Below are 14,015 nucleotides of genomic sequence, written 5' to 3'. Positions count from 1 at the left end.
CTCTATTCAATGGGAGCTCAGTACTGTGCAGAGTACACTCTCTTCCATGGGATCTCAGTACTGTGCAGAGTACACTCTATTCCATGGGAGCTCAGTACTGTGCACAGTACACCCTAGTCCATGGGATCTCAGTACTGTGCAGAGTACACTCTATTCCATGGGAGCTCAGTACTGTGCAGAGTACACTCTCTTCAGTGGTAGCTCAGTACTGTGCAGAGTATACTCTATTCCATGGGATCTCAGTACTGTGCAGAGTACACTCTATTCCATGGGATCTCAATGCTGTGCAGAGTACACTCTATTCCATAGGATCGCAGTACTGTGCAGAGTACACTCTATTCCATGGGATCTCAGTACTGTGCAGAGTACACTCTCTTCCATGGGAGCTCAGTACTGTGCAAAGTACACTGTCTTCCATGGGATCTCAGTACTGTGCAGAGTACACTCTATTCCATGGGATCTCAGTACTGTGCAGAGTACACTCTATTCCATGGGCACTCAGTACTGTGCAGAGTACACTCTCTTCCATGGGATCTCAGTACTGTGCAGAGTACACTCTATTCAATGGGAGCTCAGTACTGTGCAGAGTACACTCTCTTCCATGGGATCTCAGTACTGTGCAGAGCACACTCTATTCCATGGGAGCTCAGTACTGTGCAGAGTACACTCTCTTCCAAGGGATCTCAGTACTGTGCAGAGTACACTCTATTCCATGGGAGCTCAGTACTGTGCAGAGTACACTCTCTTCAGTGGTAGCTCAGTACTGTGCAGAGTATACTCTATTCCATGGGATCTCAGTACTGTGCAGAGTACACTCTATTCCATGGGATCTCAGTACTGTGCAGAGTACACTCTATTCCATGGGAGCTCAGTACTGTGCACAGTACACTCTAGTCCATGGGATCTCAGTACTGTGTAGAGTACACTATATTCCATGGGAGCTCAGTACTGTGCAGAGTACACTGTCTTCAGTGGTAGCTCAGTACTGTGCAAAGTACACTCTATTCCATGGGAGCTCAGTACTGTGCAGAGTAAACTCTATTCCATGGGATCTCAGTACTGTGCAAAGTACACTCGATTCCATGGGAGCTCAGTACTGTGCACAGTACACTCTATTCCATGGGATATCAGTACTGTGCAGAGTACACTCTATTCCATGGGATCCCAGTACTGTGCAGAGTACACTCTCTTCAGTGGTAGCTCAGTACTGTGCAGAGTACACTCTATTCCATGGGATCTCAGTACTGTGCAGAGTAAACTCTATTCCATGGGATCTCAGTACTGTGCAGAGTACACTCTATTCCATGGGATCTCAGTACTGTGCAGAGTACACTCTATTCCATGGGCGCTCAGTACTGTGCAGAGTACACTCTCTTCCACGGGATCTCAGTACTGTGCAGAGTACACTCTATTCAATGGGAGCTCAGTACTGTGCAGAGTACACTCTCTTCCATGGGATCTCAGTACTGTGCAGAGTACACTCTATTCCATGGGAGCTCAGTACTGTGCACAGTACACTCTAGTCCATGGGATCTCAGTACTATGCAGAGTACACTCTATTCCATGGGAGCTCAGTACTGTGCAGAGTACACTCTCTTCAGTGGTAGCTCAGTACTGTGCAGAGTATACTCTATTCCATGGGATCTCAGTACTGTGCAGAGTACACTCTATTCCATGGGATCTCAGTACTGTGCAGAGTACACTCTCTTCTATGGGATCTCAGTACTGTGCAGAGTACACTCTATTCCATGGGATCTCAGTACTGTGCAGAGTACACTCTCTTCAGTGGTAGCTCAGTACTGTGCAAAGTACACTCTCTTCCATGGGATCTCAGTACTGTGCAGATTACACTCTATTCCATGGGAGCTCAGTACTGTGCAGAGTACACTCTCTTCCATGGGATCTCAGTACTGTGCAGAGTACACTCTATTCCATGGGAGCTCAGTACTCTGCAGAGTACACTCTATTCCATGGGAGCTCAGTACTCTGCAGAGTACACTCTATTCCATGGGAGCTCAGTACTGTGCAGAGTACACTCTCTTCCATGGAATCTCAGTACTGTGCAGAGTACACTCTATTCCATGGGATCTCAGTACTGTGCAGAATACACTCTCTTCAGTGGTAGCTCAGTACTGTGCAGAGTACACTCTATTCCATGGGATCTCAGTACTGTGCAGAGTACACTCTATTCCATGGGAGCTCAGTACTGTGCAGAGTACACTCTATTCCATGGGATCTCAGTACTGTGCAGAGTACACTCTATTCCATGGGATCTCAGTACTGTGCAGAGTACACTCTATTCCATGGGATCTCAGTACTGTGCAGAGTACACTCTCTTCCCTGGGATCTCAGTACTGTGCAGAGTACACTCTCTTCCATGGGATCTCAGTACTGTGCAGAGTACACTCTCTTCCATGGTAGCTCAGTACTGTACAGAGTACACTCTCTTCCATGGGATCTCGGTACTGTGCAGAGTACACTCTATTCCATGGGATCTCAGTACTATGCAGAGTACACTCTCTTCAGTGGGAGCTCAGTACTGTGCAGAGTACACTATCTTCCATGGGATCTCAGTACTGTGCAGAGTACACTATTCCATGGGATCTCAGTACTGTGCAGAGTACACTCTATTCCATGGGATCCCAGTACTGTGCAGAGTACACTCTCTTCCATGGGATCTCAGTACTGTGCAGAGTACACTCTCTTCAGTGGGAGCTCAGTACTGTGCAAAGTACACTCTCTTCCATGGGATCTCAGTACTGTGCAGAGTACACTATATTCCATGGGATCTCAGTACTGTGCAGAGTACACTCTCTTCCATGGGATCTCAGTACTGTGCAGAGTACACTCTCTTCAGTGGTAGCTCAGTACTGTGCAGAGTACACTCTATTCCATGGGATCTCAGTACTGTGCAGAGTATACTCTATTCCATGGGATCTCAGTACTGTGCAGAGTACACTCTATTCCATGGGATCTCAGTACTGTGCAGAGTACACTCTCTTCTATGGGATCTCAGTACTGTGCAGAGTACACTCTATTCCATGGGATCTCAGTACTGTGCAGAGTACACTCTCTTCAGTGGTAGCTCAGTACTGTGCAAAGTACACTCTCTTCCATGGGATCTCAGTACTGTGCAGAGTACACTCTCTTCAGTGGTAGCTCAGTACTGTGCAAAGTACACTCTCTTCCATGGGATCTCAGTACTGTGCAGAGTACACTCTATTCCATGGGAGCTCAGTACTGTGCAGAGTACACTCTCTTCCATGGGATCTCAGTACTGTGCAGAGTACACTCTATTCCATGGGAGCTCAGTACTCTGCAGAGTACACTCTATTCCATGGGAGCTCAGTACTGTGCAGAGTACACTCTCTTCCATGGAATCTCAGTACTGTGTAGAGTGCACTCTATTCCATGGGATCTCAGTACTGTGCAGAATACACTCTCTTCAGTGGTAGCTCAGTACTGTGCAGAGTACACTCTATTCCATGGGATCTCAGTACTGTGCAGAGTACACTCTATTCCATGGGAGCTCAGTACTGTGGAGAGTACACTCTATTCCATGGGATCTCAGTACTGTGCAGAGTACACTCTATTCCATGGGAGCTCTGTACTGTGCAGAGTACACTCTCTTCCATGGGATCTCAGTACTGTGCAGAGTACACTCTATTCCATGGGATCTCAGTACTGTGCAGAGTACACTCTCTTCCATGGTAGCTCAGTACTGTGCAGAGTACACTCTCTTCCATGGGATCTCGGTACTGTGCAGAGTACACTCTATTCCATAGGATCTCAGTACTGTGCAGAGTACACTCTCTTCAGTGGTAGCTCAGTACTGTGCAGAGTACACTCTATTCCATGGGATCTCAGTACTGTGCAGAGTACACTCTATTCCATGGGAGCTCAGTACTGTGCAGAGTACACTCTATTCCATGGGATCTCAGTACTGTGCAGAGTACACTCTATTCCATGGGAGCTCTGTACTGTGCAGAGTACACTCTCTTCCATGGGATCTCAGTACTGTGCAGAGTACACTCTATTCCATGGGAGCTCTGTCCTGTGCAGAGTACACTCTCTTCCATGGGATCTCAGTACTGTGCAGAGTACACTCTATTCCATGGGATCTCAGTACTGTGCAGAGTACACTCTATTCCATGGGATCTCAGTACTGTGCAGAGTACACTCTCTTCCCTGGGATCTCAGTACTGTGCAGAGTACACTCTCTTCCATGGGATCTCAGTACTGTGCAGAGTACACTCTCTTCCATGGTAGCTCAGTACTGTACAGAGTACACTCTCTTCCATGGGATCTCGGTACTGTGCAGAGTACACTCTATTCCATGGGATCTCAGTACTATGCAGAGTACACTCTCTTCAGTGGGAGCTCAGTACTGTGCAGAGTACACTATCTTCCATGGGATCTCAGTACTGTGCAGAGTACACTATTCCATGGGATCTCAGTACTGTGCAGAGTACACTCTATTCCATGGGATCCCAGTATTGTGCAGAGTACACTCTCTTCCATGGGATCTCAGTACTGTGCAGAGTACACTCTCTTCAGTGGGAGCTCAGTACTGTGCAAAGTACACTCTCTTCCATGGGATCTCAGTACTGTGCAGAGTACACTATATTCCATGGGATCTCAGTACTGTGCAGAGTACACTCTATTCCATGGGATCTCAGTACTGTGCAGAGTACACTCTCTTCCATGGGATCTCAGTACTGTGCAGAGTACACTCTCTTCAGTGGTAGCTCAGTACTGTGCAGAGTACACTCTATTCCATGGGATCTCAGTACTGTGCAGAGTATACTCTATTCCATGGGATCTCAGTACTGTGCAGAGTACACTCTATTCCATGGGATCTCAGTACTGTGCAGAGTACACTCTCTTCTATGGGATCTCAGTACTGTGCAGAGTACACTCTATTCCATGGGATCTCAGTACTGTGCAGAGTACACTCTCTTCAGTGGTAGCTCAGTACTGTGCAAAGTACACTCTCTTCCATGGGATCTCAGTACTGTGCAGAGTACACTCTATTCCATGGGAGCTCAGTACTGTGCAGAGTACACTCTCTTCCATGGGATCTCAGTACTGTGCAGAGTACACTCTATTCCATGGGAGCTCAGTATTCTGCAGAGTACACTCTATTCCATGGGAGCTCAGTACTGTGCAGAGTACACTCTCTTCCATGGAATCTCAGTACTGTGTAGAGTGCACTCTATTCCATGGGATCTCAGTACTGTGCAGAATACACTCTCTTCAGTGGTAGCTCAGTACTGTGCAGAGTACACTCTATTCCATGGGATCTCAGTACTGTGCAGAGTACACTCTATTCCATGGGATCTCAGTACTGTGCAGAGTACACTCTATTCCATGGGAGCTCTGTACTGTGCAGAGTACACTCTCTTCCATGGGATCTCAGTACTGTGCAGAGTACACTCTATTCCATGGGATCTCAGTACTGTGCAGAGTACACTCTCTTCCATGGTAGCTCAGTACTGTGCAGAGTACACTCTCTTCCATGGGATCTCGGTACTGTGCAGAGTACACTCTATTCCATAGGATCTCAGTACTGTGCAGAGTACACTCTCTTCAGTGGGAGCTCAGTACTGTGCAGAGTACACTATCTTCCATGGGATCTCAGTACTGTGCAGAGTACACTATTCCATGGGATCTCAGTACTGTGCAGAGTACACTCTATTCCATGGGATCTCAGTACTGTGCAGAGTACACTCTCTTCAGTGGTAGCTCAGTACTGTGCAGAGTACACTCTAATCCATGGGATCTCAGTACTGTGCAGAGTACACTCTCTTCCATGGGATCTCAGTACTGTGCAGAGTACACTCTATTCCATGGGCGCTCAGTACTGTGCAGAGTACACTCTCTTCCATAGGATCTCAGTACTGTGCAGAGTACACTCTCTGCAGTGGTAGCTCAGTACTGTGCAGAGTATACTCTATTCCATGTGATCTCAGTACTGTGCAGAGTACATTCTATTCCACGGGAGCTCAGTACTGTGCAGAGTACACTCTCTTCCATGGGATCTCAGTACTGTGCAGAGTACACTCTATTCCATTGGATCTCAGTACTGTGCAGAGTACACTCTATTCCATGGGAGCTTAGCACTGTGCAGAGTACACTCTAGTCCATGGGATCTCAGTACTGTGCAGAGTACACTCTATTCCATGGGATCTCAGTACTGTGCAGAGTACACTCTCTTCAGTGGTAGCTCAGTACTGTGCAGAGTATACTGTATTCCGTGGGATCTCAGTACTGTACAGAGTACACTCTATTCCATGGAATCTCAGTACTGTGCAGAGTACACTCTCTTCAGTGGTAGCTCAGTACTGTGCAGAGTATACTCTATTCCCTGGGATCTCAGTACTGTGCAGAGTACACTCTATTCCACGGGAGCTCAGTGCTGTGCAGAGTACACTCTCTTCCATGGGATCTCAGTACTGTGCAGAGTACACTCTATTCCATGGGATCTCAGTACTGTGCAGAGTACATTCTATTCCATGGGAGCTCAGTACTGTGCAGAGTACACTCTCTTCCTTGGGATCTCTGTACTGTGCATAGTACACTCTATTCCATGGGATCTCAGTACTGTGCAGAGTACACTCTCTTCCCTGGGATCTCAGTACTGTGCAGAGTACACTCTCTTCCATGGGATCTCAGTACTGTGCAGAGTACAATCTCTTCCATGGTAGCTCAGTACTGTGCAGAGTGCACTCTCTTCCACGGGATCTCGGTACTGTGCAGAGTACACTCTATTCCATGGGATCTCAGTACTGTGCAGAGTACACTCTCTTCAGTGGTAGCTCAGTACTGTGCAGAGTACACTCTCTTCCATGGGATCTCAGTACTGTGAAGAGTACACTCTATTCCATGGGAGCTCAGTACTGTGCAGAGTACACTCTCTTCCATGGGATCTCAGTACTGTGCAGAGTACACTCTATTCCATGGGATCTCAGTACTGTGCAGAGTACACTCTTTTCCATGGGAGCTCAGTACTCTGCAGAGTACACCCTATTCCATGTGAGCTCAGTACTGTGCAGAGTACACTCTCTTCCATGGAATCTCAGTACTGTGCAGAGTACACCATATTCCATGGGATCTCAGTACTGTGCAGAGTACACTCTATTCCATGGGAGCTCAGTACTCTGCAGAGTACACTCTATTCCATGGGATCTCAGTACTGTGCAGAGTACACTCTATTCCATGGGAGCTCAGTACTGTGCACAGTACACTCTAGTCCATGGGATCTCAGTACAGTGCAGAGTACACTCTATTCCATGGGAGCTCAGTACTGTGCAGAGTACACTCTCTTCAGTGGTAGCTCAGTACTGTGCAAAGTACACTCTGCTAAGTACTGTGCAGAATAAACTCTATTCCATGGGATCTCAGTACTGTGCAGAGTACACTCTATTCCATGGGATCTCAGTACTGTGCAGAGTACACTCGATTCCATGGGAGCTCAGTACTGTGCACAGTACACTCTATTCCATGGGATATCAGTACTGTGCAGAGTACACTCTATTCCATGGGATCTCAGTACTGTGCAGAGTACACTCTCTTCAGTGGTAGCTCAGTACTGTGCAGAGTACACTCTATTCCCTGGGATCTCAGTACTGTGCAGAGTACACTCTATTCCATGGGATCTCAGTACTGTGCAGAATACACTCTCTTCAGTGGTAGCTCAGTACTGTGCAGAGTACACTCTATTCCATGGGATCTCAGTACTGTGCAGAGTACACTCTATTCCATGGGAGCTCAGTACTGTGCAGAGTACACTCTATTCCATGGGATCTCAGTACTGTGCAGAGTACACTCTATTCCATGGGAGCTCTGTACTGTGCAGAGTACACTCTCTTCCATGGGATCTCAGTACTGTGCAGAGTACACTCTATTCCATGGGATCTCAGTACTGTGCAGAGTATACTCTCTTCCATGGTAGCTCAGTACTGTGCAGAGTACACTCTCTTCCATGGGATCTCGGTACTGTGCAGAGTACACTCTATTCCATAGGATCTCAGTACTGTGCAGAGTACACTCTCTTCAGTGGGAGCTCAGTACTGTGCAGAGTACACTATCTTCCATGGGATCTCAGTACTGTGCAGAGTACACTATTCCATGGGATCTCAGTACTGTGCAGAGTACACTCTATTCCATGGGATCTCAGTACTGTGCAGAGTACACTCTCTTCAGTGGTAGCTCAGTACTGTGCAGAGTACACTCTATTCCATGGGATCTCAGTACTGTGCAGAGTACACTCTCTTCCATGGGATCTCAGTACTGTGCAGAGTACACTCTATTCCATGGGAGCTCAGTACTGTGCAGAGTACACTCTCTTCCATAGGATCTCAGTACTGTGCAGAGTACACTCTCTGCAGTGGTAGCTCAGTACTGTGCAGAGTATACTCTATTCCATGTGATCTCAGTACTGTGCAGAGTACATTCTATTCCACGGGAGCTCAGTACTGTGCAGAGTACACTCTCTTCCATGGGATCTCAGTACTGTGCAGAGTACACTCTATTCCATTGGATCTCAGTACTGTGCAGAGTACACTCTATTCCATGGGAGCTCACCACTGTGCAGAGTACACTCTAGTCCATGGGATCTCAGTACTGTGCAGAGTACACTCTATTCCATGGGATCTCAGTACTGTGCAGAGTACACTCTCTTCAGTGGTAGCTCAGTACTGTGCAGAGTATACTGTATTCCGTGGGATCTCAGTACTGTACAGAGTACACTCTATTCCATGGAATCTCAGTACTGTGCAGAGTACACTCTCTTCAGTGGTAGCTCAGTACTGTGCAGAGTATACTGTATTCCGTGGGATCTCAGTACTGTACAGAGTACACTCTATTCCATGGAATCTCAGTACTGTGCAGAGTACACTCTCTTCAGTGGTAGCTCAGTACTGTGCAGAGTATACTCTATTCCCTGGGATCTCAGTACTGTGCAGAGTACACTCTATTCCACGGGAGCTCAGTGCTGTGCAGAGTACACTCTCTTCCATGGGATCTCAGTACTGTGCAGAGTACACTCTATTCCATGGGATCTCAGTACTGTGCAGAGTACATTCTATTCCATGGGAGCTCAGTACTGTGCAGAGTACACTCTCTTCCTTGGGATCTCTGTACTGTGCATAGTACACTCTATTCCATGGGATCTCAGTACTGTGCAGAGTACACTCTCTTCCCTGGGATCTCAGTACTGTGCAGAGTACACTCTCTTCCATGGGATCTCAGTACTGTGCAGAGTACAATCTCTTCCATGGTAGCTCAGTACTGTGCAGAGTGCACTCTCTTCCATGGGATCTCGGTACTGTGCAGAGTACACTCTATTCCATGGGATCTCAGTACTGTGCAGAGTACACTCTCTTCAGTGGTAGCTCAGTACTGTGCAGAGTACACTCTCTTCCATGGGATCTCAGTACTGTGAAGAGTACACTCTATTCCATGGGAGCTCAGTACTGTGCAGAGTACACTCTCTTCCATGGGATCTCAGTACTGTGCAGAGTACACTCTATTCCATGGGATCTCAGTACTGTGCAGAGTACACTCTTTTCCATGGGAGCTCAGTACTCTGCAGAGTACACCCTATTCCATGTGAGCTCAGTACTGTGCAGAGTACACTCTCTTCCATGGAATCTCAGTACTGTGCAGAGTACACCATATTCCATGGGATCTCAGTACTGTGCAGAGTACACTCTATTCCATGGGAGCTCAGTACTCTGCAGAGTACACTCTATTCCATGGGATCTCAGTACTGTGCAGAGTACACTCTATTCCATGGGAGCTCAGTACTGTGCACAGTACACTCTAGTCCATGGGATCTCAGTACAGTGCAGAGTACACTCTATTCCATGGGAGCTCAGTACTGTGCAGAGTACACTCTCTTCAGTGGTAGCTCAGTACTGTGCAAAGTACACTCTGCTAAGTACTGTGCAGAATAAACTCTATTCCATGGGATCTCAGTACTGTGCAGAGTACACTCTATTCCATGGGATCTCAGTACTGTGCAGAGTACACTCGATTCCATGGGAGCTCAGTACTGTGCACAGTACACTCTATTCCATGGGATATCAGTACTGTGCAGAGTACACTCTATTCCATGGGATCTCAGTACTGTGCAGAGTACACTCTCTTCAGTGGTAGCTCAGTACTGTGCAGAGTACACTCTATTCCCTGGGATCTCAGTACTGTGCAGAGTACACTCTATTCCATGGGATCTCAGTACTGTGCAGAATACACTCTCTTCAGTGGTAGCTCAGTACTGTGCAGAGTACACTCTATTCCATGGGATCTCAGTACTGTGCAGAGTACACTCTATTCCATGGGAGCTCAGTACTGTGCAGAGTACACTCTATTCCATGGGATCTCAGTACTGTGCAGAGTACACTCTATTCCATGGGAGCTCTGTACTGTGCAGAGTACACTCTCTTCCATGGGATCTCAGTACTGTGCAGAGTACACTCTATTCCATGGGATCTCAGTACTGTGCAGAGTATACTCTCTTCCATGGTAGCTCAGTACTGTGCAGAGTACACTCTCTTCCATGGGATCTCGGTACTGTGCAGAGTACACTCTATTCCATAGGATCTCAGTACTGTGCAGAGTACACTCTCTTCAGTGGGAGCTCAGTACTGTGCAGAGTACACTATCTTCCATGGGATCTCAGTACTGTGCAGAGTACACTATTCCATGGGACCTCAGTACTGTGCAGAGTACACTCTATTCCATGGGATCTCAGTACTGTGCAGAGTACACTCTCTTCAGTGGTAGCTCAGTACTGTGCAGAGTACACTCTATTCCATGGGATCTCAGTACTGTGCAGAGTACACTCTCTTCCATGGGATCTCAGTACTGTGCAGAGTACACTCTATTCCATGGGAGCTCAGTACTGTGCAGAGTACACTCTCTTCCATAGGATCTCAGTACTGTGCAGAGTACACTCTCTGCAGTGGTAGCTCAGTACTGTGCAGAGTATACTCTATTCCATGTGATCTCAGTACTGTGCAGAGTACATTCTATTCCACGGGAGCTCAGTACTGTGCAGAGTACACTCTCTTCCATGGGATCTCAGTACTGTGCAGAGTACACTCTATTCCATTGGATCTCAGTACTGTGCAGAGTACACTCTATTCCATGGGAGCTCACCACTGTGCAGAGTACACTCTAGTCCATGGGATCTCAGTACTGTGCAGAGTACACTCTATTCCATGGGATCTCAGTACTGTGCAGAGTACACTCTCTTCAGTGGTAGCTCAGTACTGTGCAGAGTATACTGTATTCCGTGGGATCTCAGTACTGTACAGAGTACACTCTATTCCATGGAATCTCAGTACTGTGCAGAGTACACTCTCTTCAGTGGTAGCTCAGTACTGTGCAGAGTATACTCTATTCCCTGGGATCTCAGTACTGTGCAGAGTACACTCTATTCCACGGGAGCTCAGTGCTGTGCAGAGTACACTCTCTTCCATGGGATCTCAGTACTGTGCAGAGTACACTCTATTCCATGGGATCTCAGTACTGTGCAGAGTACACTCTATTACATGGGAGCTCAGTACTGTGCAGAGTACACTCTCTTCCATGGGATCTCTGTACTGTGCATAGTACACTCTATTCCATGGGATCTCAGTACTGTGCATAGTACACTCTATTCCATGGGATCTCAGTACTGTGCAGAGTACACTGTCTTCCCTGGGATCTCAGTACTGTGCAGAGTACAATCTCTTCCATGGTAGCTCAGTACTGTGCAGAGTGCACTCTCTTCCACGGGATCTCGGTACTGTGCAGAGTACACTCTATTCCATGGGATCTCAGTACTGTGCAGAGTACACTCTCTTCAGTGGTAGCTCAGTACTGTGCAGAGTGCACTCTCTTCCATGGGATCTCAGTACTGTGAAGAGTACACTCTATTCCATGGGAGCTCAGTACTGTGCAGAGTACACTCTCTTCCATGGGATCTCAGTACTGTGCAGAGTAAACTCTATGCCATGGGATCTCAGTACTGTGCAGAGTACACTCTTTTCCATGGGAGCTCAGTACTCTGCAGAGTACACCCTATTCCATGTGAGCTCAGTACTGTGCAGAGTACACTCTCTTCCATGGAATCTCAGTACTGTGCAGAGTACACTCTATTCCATGGGATCTCAGTACTGTGCAGAGTACACTCTATTCCATGGGAGCTCAGTACTCTGCAGAGTACACTCTATTCCATGGGATCTCAGTACTGTGCAGAGTACACTCTATTCCATGGGATCTCAGTACTGTGCAGAGTACACTCTATTCCATGGGAGCTCAGTACTGTGCAGAGTACACTCTCTTCCATAGGATCTCAGTACTGTGCAGAGTACACTCCCTTCAGTGGTGGCTCAGTACTGTGCAGAGTATACTCTATTCCATGGGATCTCAGTACTGTGCAGAGTACATTCTATTCCACGGGAGCTCAGTACTGTGCAGAGTACACTCTCTTCCATGGGATCTCAGTACTGTGCAGAGTACACTCTATTCTATGGGATCTCAGTACTGTGCAGAGTACACTCTATTCCATGGGAGCTCAGCACTGTGCAGAGTACACTCTAATCCATGGGATCTCAGTACTGTGCAGAGTACACTCTATTCCATGGGATGTCAGTACTGTGCAGAATACACTCTCTTCAGTGGTAGCTCAGTACTGTGCAGAGTATACTGTATTCCGTGGGATCTCAGTACTGTACAGAGTACACTCTATTCCATGGAATCTCAGTACTGTGCAGAGTACACTCACTTCAGTGGTAGCTCAGTAATGTGCAGAGTATACTCTATTCCCTGGGATCTCAGTACTGTGCAGAGTACACTCTATTCCACTGGAGCTCAGTGCTGTGCAGAGTGTACTCTCTTCCATGGGATCTCAGTACTGTGCAGAGTACACCCTATTCCATGGGATCTCAGTACTGTGCAGAGTACACTCTATTCCATGGGAGCTCAGTACTGTGCAGAGTACACTCTCTTCCATGGGATCTCTGTACTGTGCATAGTACACTCTATTCCATGGGATCTCTGTACTGTGCAGAGTACACTCTCTTCCCTGGGATCTCAGTACTGTGCAGAGTACACTCTCTTCCATGGGATCTCAGTACTGTGCAGAGTACACTCTCTTCCATGGTAGCTCAGTACTGTGCAGAGTGCACTCTCTTCCACGCGATCTCGGTACTGTGCAGAGTATACTCTATTCCATGGGATCTCAGTACTGTGCAGAGTACACTCTCTTCAGTGGTAGCTCAGTACTGTGCAGAGTACACTCTCTTCCATGGGATCTCAGTACTGTGAAGAGTACACTCTATTCCATGGGAGCTCAGTACTGTGCAGAGTACACTCTCTTCCATGGGATCTCAGTACTGTGCAGAGTACACTCTATTCCATGGGAGCTCAGTACTCTGCAGAGTACACCCTATTCCATGTGAGCTCAGTACTGTGCAGAGTACACTCTCTTCCATGGAATCTCAGTACTGTGCAGAGTACACTCTATTCCATGGGAGCTCAGTACACTGCAGAGTACACTCTATTCCATGGGATCTCAGTACTGTGCAGAGTACACTCTATTCCATGGGAGCTCAGTACTGTGCACAGTACACTCTAGTCCATGGGATCTCAGTACTGTGTAGAGTACACTCTATTCTATGGGAGCTCAGTACTGTGCAGAGTACACTCTCTTCAGTGGTAGCTCAGTACTGTGCAAAGTACACTCTGCTCAGTACTGTGCAGAATAAACTCTATTCCATGGGATCTCAGTACTGTGCAGAGTACACTCTATTCCATGGGATCTCAGTACTGTGCAGAGTACACTCGATTCCATGGGAGCTCAGTACTGTGCACAGTACACTCTATTCCATGGGATATCAGTACTGTGCAGAGTACACTCTATTCCATGGGATCTCAGTACTGTGCAGAGTACACTCTCTTCAGTGGTAGCTCAGTACTGTGCAGAGTACACTCTATTCCCTGGGATCTCAGTACTGTGCAGAGTA

Source organism: Ambystoma mexicanum, chromosome 4q (genome assembly GCF_040938575.1).
Source record: "Ambystoma mexicanum isolate Mex_15411 chromosome 4q, UKY_AmexF1_1, whole genome shotgun sequence".
Taxonomy (NCBI): Eukaryota; Metazoa; Chordata; class Amphibia; order Caudata; family Ambystomatidae; genus Ambystoma; species Ambystoma mexicanum.
This window is presented reverse-complemented; position numbering follows the sequence as displayed.